General features: G+C 46.8%; 1 long non-coding RNA gene across 1 annotated transcript; it reads right to left on the reverse strand.

Annotated features, from left to right (window-relative positions):
* Nucleotides 1-26,273, reverse strand: LOC119388719 (uncharacterized). Its single transcript, XR_005182805.2, has 4 exons — nt 26,018-26,273; nt 5,234-5,455; nt 1,206-1,468; nt 1-415 (listed from the first exon to the last, which is right to left on the reverse strand). It is a non-coding gene; the product is annotated as an uncharacterized LOC119388719 (long non-coding RNA).

Genomic DNA, 26,273 nt, shown 5'->3' on the forward strand with positions numbered 1-26,273 from the left:
AACCGCACGCACCTTTTAATAACTTTTCTGTAATCTTATACACGGAAAACATGGCAGGTCAGCCAATGTTCTAGCCGGCTAACCCATCCATGAACATGGTCGTGCTACTAAACAAACAATAACAAGACCAGCTAAAAAGAATAACGCAGTACAAAATAATCCAAAATAATCACGACAAATATGTACATATACGACGTCCAGCGCATAAATATAGCGCAGAGTCTAGGGGCATATCCAATGCGTACAGGGTGGTCACGCATTCGTTCGCGTAAGCACTCGTTGACGTCGCGGCTGCCTTTAATCGACGCTTCTTCCCCGATTTGAGCGAGTTCTCCTTCGAAGCAGACGCACACCGCAGGAGCCGCTCACGGAATCACCTTCACTTTCGCCGACCTCCAGCCTTCTCCTCTTCACCCTAATTAAGTGCAAAAAAAAACCACAATACCTATTAGTAAACACACATGTTCAGGTAAGTGTGACAAATCAAAGCTTAGTTGAACTGAACGTCCTTCAAAGTGTGATTAAACAATCAACACCAGCATTTCTTGTGCACTATCTTAGTCTTTCCTGCTCGGAATATTCACGCAGCACTACTACGTAACACAAGTTTGCACTGGTATGCGTTCAGGGCTCACACAACGAACGGCTATCGTTACGTCCGCCTCAAGTTCTGACGTCGTATGGTCCTAAATAGTCTACTTGACGCTACGAACCAACGCGTTCTTCGACTTAAACCCCTATAGTTCTGAACGAATAGTAACCGTCACGTTGTGATGAATTAGGCGCGAAATACTAATGCAGTCACACTGGAGAAAGAACACAGTTCTTTTCGTTGGTTTTGTGTTGCCAATTCATCACGACATGGAGCTACACCCGACTCACCCTAACGTCTACGCTACTTCCGCACACGTCAAATTCAAGCTGCATACGGTTGGCAACTGCCCACGCAACGACATTAGTGCGAACATTCGTTGAAAGTTATTACGGAACTGAAGGTATAATTTTTTTGCCCAGTATTCTCCTACGGTGGTAATAGAATGTAGCCTGCAGAAATTTTATTCCGTATGCATCATTCATTAAGAGTTTCAATGTGCAAACTAATGAGCATACGCTTTCGCAATTGAACAATTCAAAAGCGAAACCACACGCAAGCAATTATTGGTCCTCAATAGATAATATACACCTCGGTGAATGTATTTACGCACCAGCATTTGATAGTCCTTGAACTCTGCTGCTCTTGGTCCACCGTTACTGCAATGGTTGAACATCTCGATTGCGGTGAGAACGCAACTCGCAGAAAAGCACGCTCGGTCGTGCAGAACACTTGATCGACAGAACCCCAGAGTACCAGATGGAGAAGACACCAAGTACGCTGGTATGGGTAACCGAGCCGCTGCGAAGCATTGTCGAAACAGCTGAACCCCTGGGCAGCGCAGGACACATCGCGAATTCTGCTACTCTCCGGATCCTGCGAAGGAGACGAGCACGCATATTTCTACAGTGGAAAGACAAAACCACACCATTGCTTCTATAAGGAGAAATCATGCTATACGGTGGCTTAACAAAACTCCTTGGAATTGCAAGCCAAAAACCTTGCATTACAGGACCAATCTTGCGATAACAGTCATGTTGAAAATTACCACATTGAGCTCTTTTACTGCAGGAAATTACTTAATCGGGAATGGCTAAGTGAACAGGTAAGGGAGCTTGAGATGTGCTTGAACAACACATAGTCCTCCTACAGGAAACGGTTATGTCAGCAAACGGTCGTAATTGCCATGGGATCTTCCATTCCATGACTACCGGCAATTTGGGAACAGACTTTGCGCCCTCACCTAATACTTACTTTGCGCCCACACCAAATATTTTCGTCCGTTATGTAGACGACTGCTTCAGCATTATACAAGTGTAAGACGCAACAAGTCTCCTGAATCTTCTCAACACCATATAAACAGTTCACTGCAGAATACAAGTTGGATAACATCCTTTCCATCCTCCACGTCTGCGTGAGTGAACAGGAACAGACTCTCGTTCGGCGCCCGGAAGGACTCATACCGGCTATTCATGCCATCAGGCTTGCCAGAAGCCTTCCGCTGTTTTATCTCTCGTTTTATCGAAAGCCGTCTCAAAGCAGGCCTTCTGCAGGGCGCACCGGTGTTCCGTCCGTTCCAGGTGTGAGCGAAGCTCTAAACCGCATGTTTACATACGACATCCACAATCCACGCGTACCGTTCAACAAACTGAAAAATCAGCTTGCTAACGTCGGGGATCCGATAAACAGCGAGAATTCCCTTTTGTCGACAAAGTACCATGTGCAGACTGCAGCTACATCGTCGAAACTGGCAAGTTCAGGAGGATATTGAAGGAGCGTCAGAGAGAAATCGGCAACAAGAAAGCATCGAACGTCCTGGCTGAGCATGCAGACATTCGCGGTCACCGCATCGATTTGGATGACTCCAATACAACAGCTAAGGAGAAAAATCTAGCAACTAGAATACTTCTAAATTTTTTATTCAGTCGACAACACCGCCAACAGGAACAATGGAAATCTGTCCGCTGACGACACCAATTCTCTAAGTCATATTTTAGTATAAGAGACGTCTTCTGCCTGCTTTAGCGTGATCAAGGAACCCGTACAAGCCCGTAAACGTCCCTCGTGCGTTTTCGCCTTGACTTGGTTAGTGACCGCAACTTCATCCTAATGTTACCTGACCAGTCGAACTTTCGTCGAACTCTTCACTACATATCCTACCTGTCAAGATTTCGCATCTATAACAATGGATGGAAAAAGTCCATTAAGATCCTTTGGAGCGCGCTCTATCAGATGTCGCAGATATCGGGAAATAATACGGGGCTTCAACTGGACTCACCGGGGGAATGGATTGCATGTCAACGCAACAAGCAATGCGCAGTTTGGCAATGTCCCAGCAGGATAACATTGGCAATGCATGGTTTGGCATACTGGGCATTTTTAGGTCCACCCAAAAATGAATGGACGAATTTGGAAGTCTAGCTGGAATCTGGTCATAATTGGCTTCGCCCCTGCCTACAATTCAGTGAGGACCTTCTCGACGCTACCTTGTCCCACTTCCAAAATGGACGTGGCTAACGCCAAAACTGACCTTGCACAATTCCAGCATTGAGTAGAACCATGTACTAAACTGACTACCCAATTCAAAGGTTGAGTTCACTCATGTTCAAAACAAACTTGGCCCACTCCAGACGTTTGAGTAATAGAATTGTTGGGATTTTATGTCCCAAAGCCAGCATTTATGAAGGACACCACAGTGGAGGGCTGCGAAAATTTCGACCTCTTGGGGTTGTTTACCATGCACCTAAATATAAGTAAGGCGTTAAGAAAAACCGACATCGGCCGCGTTGACCAGACGAATGCAAATAAAAATTAAGCTCCCAGCAGGAATCGGGCCCCAGAATTCTGCGTGGTGATCAGGTATTCTGCCACAGAGCCACGCCAGATCTAGAAAGTGCTTTGGAAAAAGACCCTATGCAGGCGTTGTTGAATGAACTTTATTCTGATTCAGAGAACACGCACCCGTTATGTCGGTGCAACGTCAATTGTGGTTGAAGTGCTGGTTATTTAATTTTATAACAAAACAACAAACATTACATATGTACTCCTATGATACAGGCATCATGTAGGGTTACCGTCAGTTGAGGTTCCAGGGATGGCTTCGCTTTTATATCAGCTTAATAAAGATTACAATTCTATCTATGATTCAGCAAGCTATATTCAATCGTTGCCCGACTACAGAGGAATACGCTAACGAAAGTTACGTATGGCACTGTAATGTGCACTCCGTTTCGATAATACTGACGTCTGTGCCCTAACGTGAGTGCTGACGTTACGTCCGACTTTAAGCTACCCTGTGAACGCCAGTGTAGACGACGTGCCTGGTAAGCCCACGATAAGCACACAACTACTACACTTACAACAACACGTCGATCCACCTCGTAACACTTGGCTCAAAGCCAAAAAATGCAGCATAGACAACTACTCGCTGACTGCTTCGCATGAAACAGATTCCCACAAGGCGTGGGATCTGCCGAATTTTTGTTAACAATAAAGCTAAAGCACTATTTTTGCACCTCGAAACAACGTTGCTGAAATCGTGCTAATTGGCACACAAGCAGAGCGGGTATAATTAACCAAGACAGTGGAAACGTTCCTAATTAGCCACATCAATTACGTCGCCTCTGCGCACAACTGGATAAAGGTGGAAAAGACGAAACTCATGCGCAAAAGCATTAAACAAGTCCTCAGCCTACCCCAAAACACGAGTATCTCCCGAATCGACCAACTATGCATGCACAACGACATCGACGAATTCATCGAGGCCGAGACTACGGCCCAAATGGTCCGCCTCTCCTCCTCCAAGGCAGGCTGTCGACTTTTAAACGAGACCGGCATGTCCCCCACACCCCTACCTTGGACGCTCAGTAACCCTCCCGAGAGATGTTCGAGATACCTACATGGTAACCTAATTCCCACGAAACGTCCACCAACAACCCAACAAGGACAGACGCCTGCTCCGGGCTCGCGCGATCCTCGACCGCACCGCCGCGAATCGCGACTCTTCCGTACTCGTCGATACGGCGCAATACGGTAACTCCTCCACCGTTGCACTCGCGGTAGTAGATGGCGATGGAGCCCTACGCTCAGCCGTCTCGGTTAGACTAGCAACGAGCGCCATAGCCGAGCAGGTCGCCATAGCTTTAGCGATGATCGATCCCTCGCACACCAGCGTCTTCACAGACTCACGCGCCGCCATTCCGGCTTACGAAACCGGCAATATCGCGCGTGAGGCAGCCCAAATTTTACAACCACGCAACCACATGTGCTGGCAATGCCTCTCTTGGTTCCCTGCCCACATGAGCAAAGACGTCCACTCATGACCGAGCGCGAGAACTCACCCGCCGCGACGATCAACCAGCCACCGAAGAGCTGGGTCCAGACATACAGTTTAGTTTAACGACCCCTTACTCGCCTTCCACGAAATCACCTCTCACTATCGTAACAACAGAAGCCAATACCCCTAGCACACACAAAGCTTGAACGCGCGCAAGCGGTAGCCTTTCGCATGCTACAAACGAGATCGTACCCATCACGTTGCCTACTCGGTCATTACAACTCGGACATCACTCCACAATGCCCAGATTGCACAGAAATTTTATTGTTCACTCTCGCACATGCTCTGGCAATGTCTGGCGTTACCTCGGGGAGCAGTCACCAGTTAGTCCGACTGGGAAGAGGCACTCAGTAGCTCCGAGCTCCACCCCAAACTCAAGACAGTCCGGAGGGCCCAAGAACTGGCGGAACGCCACCACGTTCCCGCCCCGACTCGGGCGTCGCCTACGGTAGCGGCTGCTAGGGTGTCCCTCGTGGATGCCCCGGCGGCTCAAACTCCTCAGGACTCGTCAATAAAGTTCTTGATGACTGTTGAAATGACCACGCAAACCATACGATTATTCGGAACTCTGAAAATGCGTCATATTTATTGCAATCGTCCTAAACCTATCAGCATGTTCCTTTAAAGATGCACTTTTTGCCAGCTTACAGGCTCGCACTATTACGAAAGCACGTCTTTTGTACAATATGTAAAGTGCAACACCTTTTTCACTCCATTGATCTTTTTGTAGAACACAATACTACGCAAGTTAGTCTAATGTGAACTTGTAGGCCATGACGGAACTACAAGCATGGCCTATATTATAACACTGAATAGCGACAAGCACTAGCCGGACTAAACGCTAACACGACAAATACTACACGCATAGCCGAAGACTCAATTAAAGGGTGTAACTTTAGTTATGTAAAACAAGTACTACAATTTTCGCTACGGACGAAAGAAGGGGGAATTTCGCAGGCCTCGTTTTTCTTTGTTAGACACAATGTTGTGTTTAACAAGAAATACGAGCCCTTAAAAATTCCCTTTCTTTCGTTCATTCGTAGCGGGATTCTCGTTATGGCCGAATTGATGCCACGTTGTGTCTAACAAAGAAAAACGAGCCCTTAAAAATTCCCCTTCTTTTAGAGGTGTGCGAATAGTGAGTTTTGAAACCAAATCGAATACGAATAGTGATGATACCGAATCTAATCCTAATAGAATACTCTAGGGATAGTTTTCCAATAGTAAGACAACCATTTTCAAAAGTCCTACACTCTACAACATTTTAATTTAAACAAACATTCACACACTTTCACCAAACAACATTACGGTTACTTTTAACCGACCCTAATACCTCGGTTATGAATACCGAGGTAAGCTCGTATACAGCAGCGACCAGAGCCTTCGAAATATTTCGCAACTGTAGGTTTAAATACAGCAGTTACTACCGTAATCATGGTGATACTTAGTCGCTTGCTTCTAATAAATTGAGACACCACGCCTACAGCTAAATCTGTCATAAAACTGATAAATCTGACATTACAACATGGGCCTCTGCACCGAAAGCATCAGTGTTGAAAGCTGCATCTGCAAGAACAATTTACGCAAACAATTTACGCGTCTGTTGTCTACAGTGAAGCTGAGCGCAGCCGTAGTCCCCAACGTCAGTTATTACAAGACGAAGACAGGAACTGATTAATGCGATGCAGCATAGTAAAAATAGAGTAGGAGTGGAGTTTTAAGAAGCAAAAAAAAAACGCCTTCATCCGGTAATCAATTTAGCATAGGTAATCTCGCAAAATGTTGGGCTGCGTGCGTATTGGTAATTCAGTGATTAAAGACGAAAAATGACCTTCGGCTGTTCCAGAGTTTCATTGTTTTCGGGTGTTCCCGTCGGTGCTGATTATTCGAAAACTATTCGAAAAAAAAATCGCGAAGCTTGCACTAAGCCGCGCAAAGCTTGAAACAGCGAAACTGGACATTTCTGAAGACTTGTGGGAAGACGTGAGGCGTTCGCTTTCACACATATTTTATTGATGCTTGCTCTGCGATGGGCAACCACAGATGCTGTCTTCTTGCGGGCCTCCTCTTCTTTCGCGCTAGGCTCGAACGTGCGGAGAGCCCCGCCGCGGTGCTCTAGTGGTTATGGCGCTCAACTGCTGACCCGAAGGTCGCGGGATCGAATCCCGGCCGCGGCGGCTGCATTTTCGATGGAGGCGAAAATGTTTGAGGCCCGTGTACTTAGATTTAGGTGCACGTTAAAGAACCCCAGGTGGTCGAAATTTCCGGAGCCCTCCACTACGGCGTCTCTCATAATCATATCATGGTTTTGGGACGTTAAACCCCGATATTATTATTATCGAACGTGCGGAGCAGCTGAGGCGCAACTTCGTCGTTTTCTCCGAGACGCTGATGACTCGCCATAGACTAATCTGGTTGCTTCAGGTTCTTCTGGGCCTTAGATAGGTGATGCAGGTTGTTTCAAGGTCGTTGCTAGGCTTTAGTTAGGTGATGCTAGGTTATTTCTACGGTGATTCTCAGCGCAGAGAGTTTCGAGTTAAACCACAGACGGTTACGGACGACATGGATGTCCGAACTCCAGAAACAGAAACTCGCGCCGAAACCAAGCGTTTGCCCCTTTCACATATCTACGGGCACGTCATCGTTGGTGTAGGCCTTCCATCGCTTCGGGTCTTCCCGCAGCCGCCGCTGCCTTTCCCGTTAGCTAGTATTCTCTCGTTGTACGTACTCAGGATCTTCGGCTCGCCGCCGTCGCTTCGCAGCGTTGGGCTAACTGTTGCCTTCTTCATTTTTAATGGACCAGTGGTGAGTAGTGGGATTTGCCCAATTTCTGTGGCACATACCCGTTCATGGTGACGATAGTTTTTTGGTTCGTTGGACAGGGAACGATTTGCTAAACAGCTTCGCTGTTAAAACATGCGGTATTTCGAATGTCTGCTATTCGATTCGAGTACCGAATCGAATAGAATGCTATCCGAAATTTTCGAATATTGACACACCTCTAGCTTCTTTCGTTCATTCGTAGCGGGGGTCTCGTTCTGGCATACTTGATGCCTGCAGGTAGTATACGAGTGATTACTGTCCAGCTGCCAGCTCGTAAAAAGATCACGCCCTACGTGACGTTAGCAGGTAAAAGATCTCATTCATTATTATACCAACATTTGTACATTAATTGTAATAACATACGAAGTGCCGTGTGCGTATGCTGCTTACGTGTGTAATGTGTACATGTATGTGACGAAATGTTTGCTATGTAAAATGCACTGTAGTACTTTGTTGTATTCCGGAACATGTTAACCGCAGAGTGTCGTTTCATGCGTATACAGGGTGTTTCAGAAAAAAGCACCAAGTATTAAAAATATTAAGCTTAGGTGCTACGCTTCTCCAATTAGCGCAGTATTGTTCCGAGTCATGTCCAGGAATTTGGGACATTAACTAGCGCCATCTGTTGCGTTGGCTGCTGAGTGGCAGCGTCACTGAATGGGAATCGACCTTTAAACATTTACTGTAGTGCAACGCTTCAATATAGGCTTAAATCACTTCGTCCATATAACCTGGGAGTCCATCTCGCAGTGCGAGAAGTTTTGTTTTATTCCCATAAACATCCTGGGTTCGAGAACCACTTTAATGTGCTATGTGAAACTCCATGGGAGAGAATTTAAAATTTATATAAAAACAATGCGCCCTCACCTGCTTAAATCATTGAAGTGACCCAATCTTGATTATTCAGTGTTCGAACCTGTGAAGTTTGGCTGATGTTGGCGAAGTTTGTGAGGCTCGACGGGAAGTTTTATGAAAAGATGCATTGCAGCGAAACCTGCAATGCACCTTTAGGAAAAACAACTATTTTGCCGAAAACGAGCAACAGGCGCCTCGGCCGGCATTGCGAGTCTCGCCGCCGCCTGTGATTGGTCGAAGCTCCGTGGCATCATCGACGGAATTGTGAAGACAGCTGACGGCGCATTCCAGCAGGCGATGCCGTGTTTTTCTTTTCTTTTGTTGAAATCGGCGTGTAGTTGCTGTTACATGTCGAGCCGGTCGCCACTGTAGGAACGACGACCGAAGATGCTGCCAGCGCCGATGATGCGGCACAAGAAAGCGTGTCCCAACCGGTAACCTTCACCCGCGTCGGAAACATGGACTGGTACGTGCAAGGTGCATGTTAGTGCTTAATTTCACTGCAGTGAACCGATAGAAATGATACGTTCAGCCGTGTATATTATATCCGATAGGGAACAGCAGCATTGGCAGTCGCTTTTAGCCGCGTATTGGCAGGGTCCGCGCTGCGCGCGCACATCGTGCGACAACATCAGCTGTTCGTGAATTTCTCTGCTCAAAGTGCAGCGTTGTTGACGCAATCAGTGTCACACTTCGCAGCGGGCAAAAAGCATGTGATGAGTCAGTGTGCTATCGCGAGAGAAAAAAAAAGCACACGAGAGCCGATCTTTGCCGCAGTGGTGACATGTGCTCCGGGCTGCGTTGCAATCTTGCGCAGTGGCGTAGCCAGAGTGGGGGGGGGGGGGGGCACACCGGGCCCGTGCCCCCCCCCCCCCGCGCTGGCCACGCCACTGCGCAAGATTTTTTTGCCACAGCATATAGAGCACACAATGACACTCGACCACATCTTCCTGCCCGGCCCCCACTTCAGATCAAGGAGGTGCCTCCCCCGCCCCACCTGAAAAAATTTCTGCCTACGCCCCTGATCTTGCGCATGGATAATTTGGCTCATATATTGCAGTTCTGTTTACAATGTCGTCGCTCTTTCGGAATTCTGGCCAGTACTATAATGATGGCGTGTTGAAATGCAAACGGTATATTTGCCGCGTCATAAGTATGCGACTGTCATGTAGAGTACCCGATTTCGAGATCTCATCGTAAGCCATATCAAAGAGTTTAACACGGAAGCACCTTACGTCCTGCGCGAGGCCCCCCTCAGGTGCGGGAACACAGAAGGAATCGCGTCGCTGTTCTTGATCGTCAATCCCAGCGACTGCATCAGAGACGGGCTTCGTACGTAGTCGCTGTCATGGAAGTGCTTAGAGCACAGCACACTTCCTCTCGTAGGTTTGAAGTCTTTTCTTTTAACTCCAGTGACCCATTTTGCAGCCATCTTCTGATCCCGAGGAAACTTATGCAAATCGATCTCATCGCGACCGAAAGTGTTGCAGCAGCCATATGCCGCGCAGTACTGCGGCATCGCGAGTCCGCTTCAACCCCCGACAAACACAACTAGTGAATGTCGGACAGCAAAAATCTCTAATCGAAACAAGACAATGGTGCAACGGCAAGAAACCCATGCGAACTGGCACAACTGATGCTTCGCTAGGCAGCAGGTCGCAGCAGAAACAAGTAACAAACCGAAGCAAACAGGCGCAACGGCCCTGCTCGTTCCTGTCGATGACGTCACCTCTCCACGTTTCTCTCTCTGCCGTCCTCCTACCCTGCGCTCCGCGCGCGCAGGGGAGCGTTCCCTCGGCCAAAGTTTGCTCGCTTATAGCGCCGTTGTTTAGTCGAAAATCGGGGGGAAAAACCTTCGCAGGCATGTTCTAAGAGGTCGCGATACCGAATTTGAAATAAATTCGCGAATTCAAAACCGCTTCAGTGTCCCTTTAAGCGTAGTTGAGATTCTGGTGTGCGTAGCAATGCCGCGTTTGACAAGATGTGCCGAGCAAAGCGTAAATAATAGTAAATAGTACTGCGCCTAATTAGCTTCAATTAGAATAATTAGCTCATTAGGCTTAGATTGACTTCGAATGCAAGCTATTCGGGGCCGAGCGTCGAGTGTGCGAGTTAGGCTAATTCAGTTATAATTAAGGCTTGTCTGACTTGGGATGCAAGCTAACCGACACCAAGTCTCCAATGTGCCACTTAGACCAATTAAGCTGTTGCATGTCGGTGGGCTAGTTGGTTTGTTAGAATAGTAACGAAAAAACAGCGCGTGAATACAGGAACGGAAGGGGCACCCACACGAGCGCTGTGTGTGTGCCCCTTCCGACCCTGTCTTCTCGCGCTGTTCTTCCGTTACAATGCTATTAAGCTAATTATTCTAATTAATCCACTTAAGCTAATTATCCTACCTGGTGTTGTGATTGACAAGCAATACCCAATCGAACCCGATCAACAACTATAGTCTATACTCGTGATTTAGAATGTGATCCCGTGAACACTTCGTGCATCGGCGTGTGAATGCACGTGTCGACACTTGGCTGGTCAAGCCAGGACCAGCCAAGTGTCGACCAGCTCCCCTCTAGCCAAGCTTTGCGCGACCCTGTGCAAGCTGCGCGAATTTTGAAAATTAGGTTAACCAAGCAGAATTCTCAGCAAGTGACTAATGTTGATCTACATTCACACCTTGGCATGCAGTGCATTACTAATGAATGGCGACAACGAATTCAACATATTTTAAATGTAGGGGTGCAAGCTGTCAGTGTAGGACATAATTAAGACAGATAGATAGCTAGTATCTCAATCAATGCAGTTATAGCACGATAACGGCAAATGATAGAATATTGTTAATTAGCAGCAATAAATATGATTAATTCGTAATCAATGATAATTATTCCTTTAATATAGATGCCATTTATCACTCACATGTGCTACGAGAAACATTTACGAGAGATCACGATTTATAGGAGTACTGCGTTGAAAACAGCGCGAAAACTGGACAAAGGCTAAGGAAAAAACTACACAAGCGCTGGCACATTGATGAATTATGCAAAGCACTGGGTGCGAAAGAGCCTGATGTAAGAGAAACAAATCACAGAAGGCTGTGTTGAAGGGCCAGTTGCTACATGTTACTGCGTTGAAAACAGTGCGAAAAGGGCGCGAAAGCTAAGAAAACAAAGGAACAGCGCCTTGTGTTGTTTGTTCCTTACCCTTCGTCCCGTTTTCGCGCTATTTTCAACGCAGTAACAGGCACCAACTGGCCCTTCAAGACACCCTTCCGCAATTTAAAGGAGTAATTAATTGCGCGGATAGTTACAGGCAAATAATTAAGTGGAGATATATAATAAAAATTAATTGAAGGATAAGATTGCAAAGCATCACATGATATCCTATAGAGAGAGGGTGAATGCATTGGGAGATTCTTGCTAATAAACCCTTTCAAGCAATCCCAGAACGCCCGTGGGAGCGTAGGCACTATGGGAAAAGTGTGTACATCGATCGAGCCAGCCGTTCGGTCGCCCGCTGCTCGTTGGCGCCGTGGGAGCACGAGACGAAAAAAAAACAAAAAAGAAACACGTCGCCGCTTGAATATTCCTACTTCGTAAAACACTTCACATATCCGAACGCATCTGCATGTATCTACGCATGAAATGTGAAAGGAAGAACGCAGTCAGTGTAGGTATTGCTGAGCGTATGTATGTATATCGGACGTAGCACTTAAGCGGCATGTGCGTTATCGCGTGCCGATGCCGTCAAGACGTTCTGTTGTCATCATTATGAGCCGAACACCGAATTAATGTTTAGTGTACAAAAACTTGTAATGTACTAGTGTAAATGTGACGTACTGAATTGCCATATACACACCTTTCCGTTTGAGCATTTAGTGTCATGAACACTTTTGCGCTTGCTCGCTGTGTTTAGTCGCTATAGCCTATTCAAAAGGTAATATCAGAGTTGCAGCTCATCTTGCTCACGACTATACATATCTGCGGTATACATTCACCTGCTAGCCAACACGCGAAAGCACAACCAGCGTTTCTAAAATGCAACAACAGCAGTTAGTATCAACGAAGGGCGATAAAAGCTTACGGTTTGTTACATATATGGTGCGAATGACGCGCACGCGGTCTAATCAATGTATACTTTATTTTAGTAAACGCCTACTATACTCTTTCTCAGAGCCTCACCTTCAGCTCGTCGACAGTGTCGACGGACGTTGATTCCAAATGGATCTGCGAATTGCATAGACCGCTCCTGAACTTCATCTAGGAAGCCGAGTTGTACTGTTTTATTTAATTTATGCTGCAGGGGCAGGGGACCCGGCCCGACTCGCACGTGACTGACTTCGTGCTATGTTTTTATTAGTCATCTCTAGAACAGACGAAGCCTCATAGCGGTGAAGAGAAAACTGGGCATAGGCAAAAACCAGATGTATGTACTAAGCAGTGTTGCGGAATGGGCGCCTTCATTCCAGTTCCATTCCGGGGAATTAGAACTTGCCGCAATTCCATTCCCTTCAATTCCTCGGAATGAAAAAACTTAGCCCATTCCCACTCCGGGAATGGCCGGGCAGTTCCATTCCCGTAATTCCATTCCTGTAATTCCTCAGCGTATGAAAGGCATCTGATAGTTTTATCGAGTTAAGAATGAACGCCCCATAAAGCTGATGTCATCACATTAATTATGAACTGCAAAAGTACGCAAAGCACGTAACCAAGGTCGAGGGATAGTATAGCTTGGTGACATATCTCGTGCAGTACATACACCCTACCAATTCCCATAGGGGCAGTTCTCCCGCTGCCTATAGTATTTGCATGGTCAGCGTGTTTGGACGAATGGTGTTTTAATATTGTTTAAGCTTAAATGTGTTAATGCTAAAATGACGACATAACGCATTTTTATGCTGACAAAAGTAGCGTTGATGAAGACTAAGCAGTTTTGCCAAGCGGTCGTGAATATGGGGAAAACTAAGATTTGGTTAGTAGGGAACAAAATCCTCTAGATCTGCCGGTATTAGTTGGAACAGTGCACCGCTCGGGCACCTTGTGCCTTTGCATCGAATATGGAACACTGGGCAGCACTGCTCGTCAGCACTCATGCTTGTCAAGCGCGCCTTTCAAGCATGAATGGGGTGAGGAGGACTTTCTGTGTTCGCCTGTGCGCAGGCATGCAATGTCTTCCTTGTCGCAAAGGTTATTTACGTGTGTCAGGTACTAAACTGCTCGTGAGATAAAGATCAGGCTGTGCAGAGAGTATTCGCCGCTTTCAGGGGCGTAGCCAGAAATTTTTTTCGGGGGGGGGGGGGTTCAACCATACTTGATGTATGTTCGTGCGTGCGTTTGTATGTGTGCGTGCCTATATACGCAAGCAAAACTGAAAAATTTCGGGGGGGGGGGAGCTGAACCCTCCCGACCCCCCCCCCCTTGGCTTACGCCCCTGGCCGCTTCCGTGTGGGGGTATCAATAGGAACCAACGCGCAGGGATAATTTGTTTCTCCCTTCAGTAGCTGCTGGGATAATGCATTTGTTTGCACACTGACTTATGCCTCGGTTTCTCTTTTACAAATTGGCAGACCGTTCACACTTTTACACGTCTACCCTTGGCTCTGGCCACGGTTACACCGTGGCTCTGGCTAACTAAAGCTGGACCTAGAGAATACGTTATGGCCTTCGACTTCGAAAAAAACATGTACTCACGCCTACATGACTAATTTGAGCATCATATTACAGTAGTAGCAATTAAGGGTGTCGGAAAATACGTTCCTCCCTAATGCCCTCGCGATGCGAACGCGGGTATGTGCCGAGCCGTAGCAAGAAAAGATGCAAAAAAATTACACCATTTCCCGCTAAAGGGGACCATGAGGCGATGCGAAGCCGGAGCACTTGCACGATCGCGTTCCGTTGGCGTTCTTTGGGCATGCTACCGACCTCGCGTCGTGGAACGCGAAGAGGAACGCTACGCGCGTCTTGTCTTCCCTCTAGCCTGGCCGTTAATTCTCACAGGGCGAGCGGGGAACGCAGCCGGCAGGCGTGCGAGAGGGGGCAGCGTAGGAGAGGAGAGAGAGGGGGAGTGGACGTGCATGCGCTGGTGCTCATCGCGGCGTTGCGCAGAAGACAATTTCGGCATGTCTAGCCCGCGTTTCAGAGGAAGAGTGGAAAGGGGGAGGGGAGAGGGGAAGTGGAGAGGGGGATGGGAGAGGGAAATGGGAGAGGTGGAGTGGAGAGAGTATGCGCATGCGCAGTAAGGGTGGTCACGCCGCACACCACCACCACCACCGGATTGAACACCGGCATAAGATACTTCGCATCTAAAAAAAAAGGATAATGATAATAATGAAATGATCCCACCCAGGAGCAGTGGGAGTGCAGGCTGACCAGCTCTCAGCTCGAGACTTCGGAGCAACACAGTCTATATAAGGACAGGATTGTAGTAGGCGCGTTGCTTATAAATGTACCGTGGGCCGCGGCGGCTGCATTTTCTATGGAGGCGAAAATGTTTGAGACCCGTGTACTTAGATTTAGGCGCACGTTAAAGAACCCCAGGTGGTCGAAATTTCCGGAGCCCTGCACTACGGCGTCTCTCATAATCATATCGTGGTTTTGGGACGTTAAACCCCAGATAGTATTATTATTATATAAATGTACCGTGCTTGTAATAAGCCAAGCCATTTTAAAAATACTGCTTTATTGTTAAATTCAAGGTTCTGACTTACTGATAATTGAAAAAGATCAAGAAGGGAGCCGACGGATGGATACACGTTATAGGTTTCAAAACAGGAGAAAGTGCCTCAGATCAGGCTGGCCGACGTTTCGATAGGGGACCTATCTTTGTCAAAGGCGCCTTGTCATCCCTGGCGTGTTAGTTTTAAGGGGTTAGTGATGACGTCATGTCCAAGGGATTAGTGATGACGTCATGTCCAAGGGGTTAGTGATGACGTCATCACTAACCCCTTAAAACTAACACGCCAGGGATGACAAGGCGCCTTTGACAAAGATAGGTCCCCTATCGAAACGTCGGCCAGCCTGATCTGAGGCACTTTCTCCTGTTTTGAAACCTATAACGTGATAATTGAAAAGTTTGATAAACAGCGCGTAGACGAAAACTTGCTCTATTTTTGGAAAAAGACGTAATTACATTCACATTCCATTCCGTGCAAAAAGCGCTTAATTCCATTCCCATTCCATTCCGGGATCGCGAAAATGTGGAATGATTCCGGAGTCATTCCAATTCCGGAGTGGGAACTCCGCAACACTGGTACTAAGGGACAAGGAAGGCAAAGTCACTAACAGTATGGATAGGATAGCTTAAGTAGCTGAGGAGTTTTACAAAGATCTGTACAGTAGCCGGGGCAACCAGGACGATAATGTAAGAAGTAATAGTAGACCAGAGGAATCGAACATCCCACCAGTAACGACAGGGGAAATAAAGAAAGCCTTGGAGGGAAAAGAGGCAAAGCCGCTGGTGAGGATCATGTAACATCATATCTGTTGAAAGAGTGGACAGAATGTGTTAGAAAAAGTGGCCACCCTGTATACGAAGTGCCTCTTGACGGTGAGGTACCGGAGCCTTGAAAGAATGCTAACATAATCTTAATCCACAAGAAAGGGGACGTCAAGGACATGAAAAAATGCAGGCCGATCAGCTTACTGTCCGTTGTCCACAAGCGATTTACAAACATAATAGCTAACAGAATTAGAACAACATTAGAATTCAATTAACCAAAGGACCAAGCAGGATTTCGTACAGGATACTCGACAACCGACCACATTGACACTATCAATCATGTGATAGAGAAATGTGTGGAATATAACCAACCCCTATATATAACCTTCATAGATTACGAGAAGGCATTTTATTCGGTCGAGTATCAGCAGTTACGCAGGAACTACGGAATTGGAGCGTCGACGAACCATATATAAAAATACTGGAATAAATCTTATCTTAGATTTAGGTGCACGTTAACGAACCCCAGGTGGTCAATAATTGCGGAGCCCCCCACTACGGCGTCCCTCATAATGATATCGTGGTTTCGGGACGTTAAACATCAACAATTATTATTATTATTATTATTATTATTATTATTATTATTATTATTAACACTTGATACTGGTAGAGTGTTGGTTTATGTAAATTGAATTACCAAAAATGAAAGCTCGAAGCCTTTATATTCAACCTGGTTTAATGTTTTCTCCGCAGTGCATTGGTTTAAACCGCACTCGTCTTAAGCGTCTAGTCGTGTTTTGGATTTCTCAACTTGCTATATGACTGAAAAAAAAAAGTACAAAGAGCAGGAGAAGCCATTTCTTGACTTGTACCCCGCGAAAATACACACTGCGGTGTAGCTTTTCGCATGTGACAGCAGCGCCAGAAGACGGCCTAGCGAGCAAAGCAAGCAATCCTGCGGCAAGAGCATCCGTAATTCTGAAGTGTCCACATGCACATACACGTGGATACTTGCGAATTATTATAAGCAGATGAAAGAACATGCCCAACATTAATTTAGGCAAAACTCGGTGCGTGACACTCCAACGTTAATGATGAAGCATGTGTAGGGGGTTGTTTTTCACGTATTATTTCTGTTGTCCCCTAGCGTCCTACTTTAATAATTTAAGGGATTTTACTTGCCATAACCACATTGTCATTACGGGGCAAGTCGCAGTGGGTAATTCTGTAATAGGTTTAAACACCCGGGGTTCTTGAACGTGCACCTAGATCTAAATGAGCGGATGTTCTTGCATTTCGTCCCTGCTGGAATACGGCCGCCATGACAGGGAATCGAACCCGCGACCTCGCGCTTAGCAGCGCCAAACTTTATCTGCCAATAGCTCGCACGGCGAGTATGTACATTATCTCGGCGGCGCTGGAATAAAATTTAACCCCTTTATCTCACGCTAAGGAGACCACAGTAACCTATGCTCTGGAGAGACATTCATTAAATAAACTACTTTAACGTTATTAGTCAATTGCATTGTTCGTCCCACCCTCACCCTCAAGCATTTTCCACCTCACCCGTTGTTGCACAGCCTGCGGTATCGGCCCACTCGAGTTTTGGTACCAATGGTATTCGCGCCGCCGAACGCCGGATTTTTAAAACCACGAGCCATACAACGCTCTCTCCTTAATGAGTGATAGTTACTTAGCACCCTCTGACGGTGCGATGTGTTTATTGACATTACTGTACAATTGAAACGATGGCAATGAGTGATATGGTAGTCGAGGAAACCGAAGAATTTCATGATCTAAGATTTCTGACAAATTAGGTCTGTAGATTAGTAGGTGAACATCGTGTCTGTCAAGCATGAAAATAATAAAAAGTAGTCCGCGCATCTCGGACGGGGCCACACTTCCTGCGAGACGCGAGTCGCGCACTGCAGCACACTGCTTTCAGCGTCATTGATTACAGCACGTGGCTTCAGTTAACCTCGCATTGCGAGACGCTCAATGTGGTCACTCTAAAGGCGCCGCGAAGAAAAACAGAAAAAAGGTGGGGCTTGTCACGTAAGGTACATTGCCTACGATAGCAAGGGAAGGCAGGGAAAGAACTCCGCTTGCTGGCCATCACCTTGGCAAAGGTAAGGGCAGAGTTAATAATACTATCTAGAGTTTTACGTCCCAAAACCCCGATATGATTATGAGAAACGCCGTAGTGAAGGGCTCCGGAAATTTCGATCATCTGGTGTTCTTTAACGTGCACTGATATCACACAGTACACGGGCCTCTAGCATTTCGCATTCATCGAAATGCGACGGCCGCGGCCGGGATCGAACCGCGGCCTTCGGGCGGCCGAGCACCATAATCACTGCTCCACCGTGGCGGACAAGGCCTGCGTTGACAGCAATGTTTATCTTCTGGCAGCACGGCAACAGGGCAGGCAACAGGGCAACTCTTGTGAAAGGTTGCTCAGCTTACCCCAAACATCGCCTGATGAGGTGCTATAAGTTGTCTCACGGTAAACAAACACATGACACAGCGAATAAAAATTAAACGGCTTTTCGAGAAACTTCCAGGTGTCCTTGCTCACATAAATGAAATATTGCAGCTCGTAATCAATACATTAAGCGGGTCCTGACGAGGGGTATTTTAGCGAACTTTACCACGTAAATATAGAACGCGCTATTCTGTCCCGAATAAAGCTGGCCGCAAGAGCGAGGTTCCAAGCCGCGACCTCCAACATTTCTGCAGACCAGCATAGGCAGTCAAACAACGCGGGTTTCTCGATACGTTATAGTAATCTAATCTGTCTCATTACTCCTTCACCAACACTTAACAGAGAGAAAAACGCGGCCTGTGTAGTGTGTCATGCGTATAATGAAGTCGGTGCTTTCCGACGTCTTTAGTTATGTTATTTAGAAACAAAAAGCGCGCTGTTGAAACTAAAGCTATTTTATTAAAACCATTCTTTTTAAGAAGATCATCCAACACTATTCTGCTTGCAAAGGTATTCTTCCTTTCCTTCTGCTTCTTATTGAGCTTTAAAGAAAAATGTCTGTGGCAGCGAATATAACACGGCCAGGCGTCTTCACGTAATAGTGCGAAATGTCGATTCGATAAATTCACGCCAACAAAAATTAGGGACGTCAAGACTCTCTGCACATTCGGAAACCCGCGATCGTCGTCACTACGTCCCAAGCTTGCATTATTTTCTGGAAGTTAGCTTTTTCACATTTACAAAAGCAGCAGCGCTAAAGGACGGTCTTGCTTTCTTTTAAGAAACCCGTTGGAGCCAACAACATCATTGGCCGAAATATTTTGGAGAGGCAGGGGATGAGAGGAAGGGCAGCGCTCTCTTTCGAGAGTTCGTCGTCACCAAGTACAGCCAAGCGAGTTGTATACGTGTGCACCCTTTCATTGCAACAGTACTGCTGATTCACAGTCGAGCAGCCCAACCGGCCGCTCGTTGCATGCGTTGCGGTTATCTGTCGGCGACTGAGGTTCGTGCTCGCTGGTTGTAGCGGATGTCGTCATCGTGCTTTTTTTGTTATGTATTGTCGTGTTCTCAATTCGTGCGGTTACGGCAAGCGTCATCGCTTGCCGTAAGCGCATTTTGAACGTTGAAGGTCCGTACGCCACGTGGTGTGAAAAACGGTACACTATAAGCGATGTCCCGAATTCCTGGGTATGCATATAGCGCATGTCAGAATATTTTTCAAATCTGCCAAGCTCGGTAATTGACAAAGATTGCTTAATGAACTTTTTAAATAGTAGCTCTAGAGAAAAATTTTCAATACAAAAGTTGTAGCGCTTGTTTAATCTATGCTAACTCCCCTGCTTAATTTTTTTCTGGCCTTTCTTTAAAGCGCTCGAATGTTAAAAAGTACCACGTGACTTTTTAAAAGTACCACGCTTTTAGGACCCTCAAATGTAAGTTGAACAAATTATCAAAGGCTGCTCCGCGCACGAAGCTCGATGGAGCAGGCAACCGGTGATTGCGATGGACGCTAAATGATGATAGGGGCGTACCGTCTAAAGAAAAAAATCACACCATCTCCCGCTAAAGGGGACCATGAGGCGATTCGAAGCAGCGTTTCGGCATGTCGAGCCCGCGTTTCAGAGGGGGAGTGACGAGGAGGTGTGTGGAGAGTGTTTGCGCATGCGCAGTAAGGGTGGTCACACCGCACACCACCACCACCAGTTTGAACTCCGCCATAAGATGCTTCGCATCTAAAAGTCTACGAAAGAGCGGCCGCAACGTGTGAGTGAATCTTAGCTCGGTCCTTCATCGCGCTGTCACCCTCGCCCCTTCCAATGCCTGTTTAACAAAGTGCTTGCTTGGGCTGGTTGGTGCTGCATGGTAGACGAAGAACGAAAACAGCACTAAACACGGGACGAGAAGGGGACACGGCGCGGTGTTTGTGTCCTCTTCTCGTCCCGTGTTTAGCGCTGTTTTCGTTCTTCGTCTTCCAATGCGTGTGTTCATTGGTGCGAAAAGAAAAGAAAAAAATTCCTACGCTGCATCAAATGCTGCCTACGGTCTCATGTGGCATTTGCTCCGTGGCTGCCGCTTTTAATTGCGAAGCATTTCTTAGCGAACCTCAGGCACTTTGGCCGTTTCTATCTACGTATCTATCTATCTATCTATCTAGCCGCCTACGTCTGGGCGCTCTCCTGGTCGTCTGTATAACTTGTAATATACCAAAATTGGCCTAGCAGGGGATCAGTGTATGACGAACACGATTCACTGGTCATGACATGAATAACGCAAAATACCTGTCGCGTACGTCATGAAACCCTTTCTCTCAGTCACGTGTGGCACATACCCGTAAACCAGAGTTAATGTTGTGCGGGTATGTGCCACAGATGATACAGAGGGAGGTGATACAGACGCAAGGAAAGCGATAATAATAGTAATTGTTGGGGTTTTATGTCCGAAAACCACGATATGATGTGAGAGACGCCGTAGCGAATGGCTCCGGAAATTTTGAGCATTGGGTATTCTTTAACGTGTACCGAGATCGCACAGAACACGGGCATCTAGAATTTTGCCTGTATCGAAATGCGACTGCCGCGGCCGGGATCGAACCCGCGACCTTCGGGTCAGCAGCCGAGCACCTTAACCGCTACACCAACGCGGCGGACGCAAGGAAAGTGAGGAAACTGAAGAAAGAGCACCCCTGGAAGACGCTCAACCACCATCCACTCGTACTCGTGGTCCGCAACGTGGACCATGTGGATTACGCAAAAACCGGCGCCAATGCTTCCTACAATATTCGTGCTGAGAGAACCAGGCCTCTAATCATTACCGGTGTCTTCAACGCTGATTTATCAGGACGCAAAAATGCTTGGTCTCTATACTGCGTGAAAGACGGATTGGATGTGGAGAGGGCATCAAAAGCCTCGCTGCCACGTCCACGACAGGATGCATCATAGATGATTTCATCGTAAGAGGCATCCAGGATTTCCACCATCTGCACTATACTTCGCACTCCAGTACACTTAGACCCCTCGTAACCGTGATCACGAACGGATCCGATTAACAAGTCCGGTGCAGCTGCTCGGGCTCACTGGTCACTTTGATGATGACCTTGATCAAGAACTGTCAAGAACCCCTTCCACACATGCACGCGGGATCGTGCGTACGTCGTTCGTTCTCCGTATGTGCGTGCGTTCTCCTTCATAACGGCAAATATAAGCATTACAACTGTAACTGTGACTGTACCGTACGTGCAGTGCCCCTGCGCGTGCCATGCGGCTGTGTATATATCTAGGGAAACTTTCCTGAATGAAGCTTAGTTGCGAGTTATGCCTGCCCTGTGCGCCTGTGTTCCTTCTTTGCCCTGTACGGATTCGTGCTATCCAGTATTCAATAATATAAGCACTACAAATCAGCTTACCGCCTCTAGTGTTGGTAACACCCATGTGTCTGTTGCCATCGCTACGCAACTGTAAACAACTGGCTTTATAATTGATATGCGACTCTTCAACATATGAGTGCGCGTACACCACTTCCATATTTCTCTGGCGTCATTCCGCAACGTTTCGCTCAATATCAAAATTACGCCACAGTCACCATCCCGCGCATGCTTCGCATAACATTGATTCCCACGGTACGTGGGATCTGCCAAATTTTTCCTTGAAGAATCTTTTTTTGTTGTTGAAACGGTATGCTCATTTTGTCGCTTAACGTCCATCGCAGTCACCGATAACCTGTTCCATCGATCTGCGTGCGCGAAGCAGCCGTTGATAATTCGTTTAACTTACATTTTAGGGCACAAAGCGCCGCGCGTTTGGCGGCAGTCACGTGGTATTTTTTAAAATTTGCGCGCTTTAAAGAAAGGCCGGAAAAAAATTAAGCAGGGGAGTTATCTTAACATAGATTGAAAAATTCGATGTTCCTGAGCAAGCGCTACAACTTCTGTATTGAAAACGTTTCTATAGAGTTACTATTTAAAAAGTTCATTAAGCAATCTTTGTTAATTGCCGAGCTTGGCGGATTGGAAAAAATGTTCTGACGTGCTCTATATGGCTCAGAACAATACTGCGCTAATTGGGGACGCGTAGCACCTATGCTTAATTTTTGTAATACTTGGTGCTTCTTAGCTTAAACACCCTGTATAGCATGGCCTTTGAGGCTGGTCGTGCAGCTATTTGCTTGGTCTCGCGCAACACGTATTGTATCTGATTGGGTTTAGTGATTGGGTATAATGATTGGGTTTGTTGCTCCATACGTCACTGTTTCTGAAACTATGGGAGCGATTATGCAGTACTACACGCGATAGCACTTTGACGCGGCTTTGGTCAGCTTTTTTTTTATAGATTTATATATGAAAAAAAAAATATGGGAAGGTAGGCTACGTTAGAGCCGGCTATCCCATCATCATGATAGTAGTATTGAAGAAATACACAAAGAAAACTAGGAAAAATAAATGAATAAGAAAATAAAAAATAATCAGAGGCACTTTGTACATATACAATATGTGGCGTATAAAGCATCAGCAGATACTAAGGGCCTAGTCCAGTACATATAGCTGATAGAGTCCGTTGAAACCAACCGTATGTTCAATGAATTAGTCAACCGGTCTTTTCGTTATTCACTTCCCTTGATTTTTATTTTTTGCGAAAAACGTACAAATGTCATGTACAAGTGACAGGTGCGGGAAAAGGTCAGGCAGGCCGTGGATGTGATTTTACCAAGCTTTCTGAATAGGTTCGACTAGCATCGCGCGGCGTTCTTCGCGATAACATACCTATACCACATTTTGAGCCCATTTCGCTAATGCAGACTACTTTTTTAATAATCGTTAGAAAGAAAAAAAAGGGATGCATCCTAAGTGCATCAGAAGGCCAACTGCAATGAAATTTAATTTTGCCTAAGTTAGTTACAAGGGAGCAGTATTAGCCCCCACCACATCTTTCACTGCCGTCCCATCGCGTATGACGACAGCAGTGAGTCGTCAGCCGCGCCGCACGTGTGTTTGCTACATGAAGGATGCTCAATGCTATCGATCAATCTGCGCCGCTTTTGAAGCAACACTTTTTCATGTTTTGTTGAAAAGTGTGGGCGAGATCATCCGCAAAAATGTTACCCGCAAAACGGAATCGCAGTCGGCAGCACAATAAGGGCGGATTACTCCTGGTGCTCGCTATCAGAGGGTATATGTGCACGTGCGGTCTTACGGTTTTCGGTCACGACGATGTCCTGGCCGTGACTGCCTGCATGAAATGCCCCCCCCCCCCCCTGCCCTGTTTTGTTGACGATTAGCTTGAGCAATCTGCCTTCTGCCACCATGTCTGCGCAATAGTTCGTACAAAGTTTTCGCTCAACGCGCGGCGCGCATCCGGCACCCCGCTACGTTGGCCACAGAGCTCTCAACTTCGCTGCAGCCGTGAGCTACAAAATGGTTATCGCTAATCGCACTTATGCAATTAAAAAAAGAACACAAGAAAGCGGCTGCATCGCGTTAATGAATGTACCGCATTAGCGGGATGGGTTCAATTGGTCGCAGAGGTGAGCGAGCTATAAAAGTGCAGAGATGCAAGCTGAATAACGACCGCCGCGGTAGCTTAGCGCGTAAGCTGTCGCGCTGCTAAGCCCGAGGTCGCGGGCTTTGTTTCCGGGCGATGGCGGCCAGATTTCGATAGGCGAAATGCGAACACCCGTGTTCTCAGAACTGGATGCAATTTAATAGTAATAATATCTGGGGTTTTACGTCCCAAAAACATGATACGATTATCAGAGACGCCGTAGTGGAGGGCTCCGGAAGTTTGGACCATCTGGTGTTCCTTAACGTGCAGCGACATCGCACAGTACACGGGCTTCTACCACTTCGCCTCCATCGAAATGCGACCGACGCGGCCGGGATCGAACCCGCGACCTTCGGGTCAGCAGCCGAGCACCATAACCACTGCTCCACCGCGGCGGACTTGCAATTTAAGTAAATCCCGGTGGGCCTACATTAACCCGGAGTCCCCACTACGGCGTTCTTCAATCGTATCGTGGTTGGCACATGCTTTCTCATGAGTTATATCATGCAAGCGAAAGATGCCTCGAGAGCATCAGTGAATTAAGATGCCTAAAATTGTGTTGCAGCACGTCACGTACTAGGCCTGCCCAATATTTCACAAATTCTTACTTAGAAAATGCAATTTGTACGTGAACTTGTACGGTGTGTATGGTGGTTGAAAAACAACAACAAAAAAAGCGACACCCGGGTTTGTTTGAACACCAGGTTTTGACCGCAGTCACACCGAAGTGCTGTCTTCTAAATTTCAGTGTATACCTGTGGCCGCCCATGCAGAAAAACGTTTCATGGTCTTATGGAAACACATATCTAGAACATCTTGTACCCGCACGGACAAAATTTACTGGTAAGGAGACAATATTACGCAGTCATGTATTTGCTGCACCACTGACCACCCGAAAATGACCTTGACTTCGTCTATAATTCAGCTAACGTGCGCATGCTAATCTATACGATGTAACGTCACTTATTCGCTCCTGCATTGCTGAACGGGCGCATTTAGAGGGCGAACTGCTACGTCTGACAAGTATAGCATACCACAAAAAGCAAAAATCTGAGTGTTCAACACAGGTTGTTGTGCAAGCGCGCCATTCAGAAACAAAAGAAGTGGAAGTTATCGATCACACACATCGTGTGTACCACTTATCAGCTTTCTACATGCGGTCTCGCACGGTTGTCTCCTTTTTCAGAAAGTATGGGAAACATGTACATCATTTCGAAGCGCAGCGCCGGCAACGTCGACGGCACTGAACCTGCGGTTAGATTGTTTCAATGTTTGCCAACGGTGCGGCTACATTTATCGGCAGTAGTAACAGATATGTAGCACCATATAAAGGAAACCACGCCAGTACAAAAGTCACGGCGCTGATTTCTAAGCTGTGGAACTCGCAGAATCCGCGAAAACAGGAAGAGTGCAAACACGCGACTACCTTCGACCAAAACTGAAGTGAACGCAACACGGTATCGCGCTCAAGTTACCTTACTCGGTAGGCTTTGAACGCATCTCTTGTAGCCGTTGGCGCAAATGTCACGGTATCGCACTCAAGTTAGCTTACTCGGTAGGCTTTGTGATGTATAGGACGGCAACATGCTAGGTGTCGACGGAAGCCGGTCTAGCTGAAAGAAGCGTCCCAAATTATTCGCAGGAGCAAATAAATGAAAGAATAACAGGACTACTGCGTATTATTAAAGCACTGCTCTCATCATCAGATTTCTTTCTGTGCGAGAGTTACTATCTGCCGCTTTTTTGTTGGCCCGTTCTCCGTTACTATACTGAAGCGCGTTCCTCATATTCATATTGTGGTTCTGGCACGTGAAACCCGACGAATTGTTATTACTCTTGAAGGCTTTTTGTGCTAATGTCAAATTTCAGTATTACCACTTTACTCTGAACAAATGAAACTTCGTTGCCACCTGCAGCGAAACACGAATGCTCCAACGAAAATATTACAACGCATAACTCACCTTCACTTAGAGCGCTGTTTGTAGAACCATGAGGCCTGGCTCCTGGTACGCAGACACCAAGCCATGCCGATACGCAAATGCTCGATCAGTGAATCGGTCGTCCACGTAGTACATCTGCAGGAAGACGCGAAGTGCCCACCGCGGGAAGAAGCCGCACGAATAGTTGCCAACACAGAGTTAAACCGCTGTTACTTGTCGACCATGCGGCTTTGCCTTTTATACCAATGTCGTTCTCACACGCATGCGCAAACTGCTT

Source organism: Rhipicephalus sanguineus, chromosome 4 (assembly GCF_013339695.2).
Source record: "Rhipicephalus sanguineus isolate Rsan-2018 chromosome 4, BIME_Rsan_1.4, whole genome shotgun sequence".
NCBI lineage: Eukaryota > Metazoa > Arthropoda > Arachnida > Ixodida > Ixodidae > Rhipicephalus > Rhipicephalus sanguineus.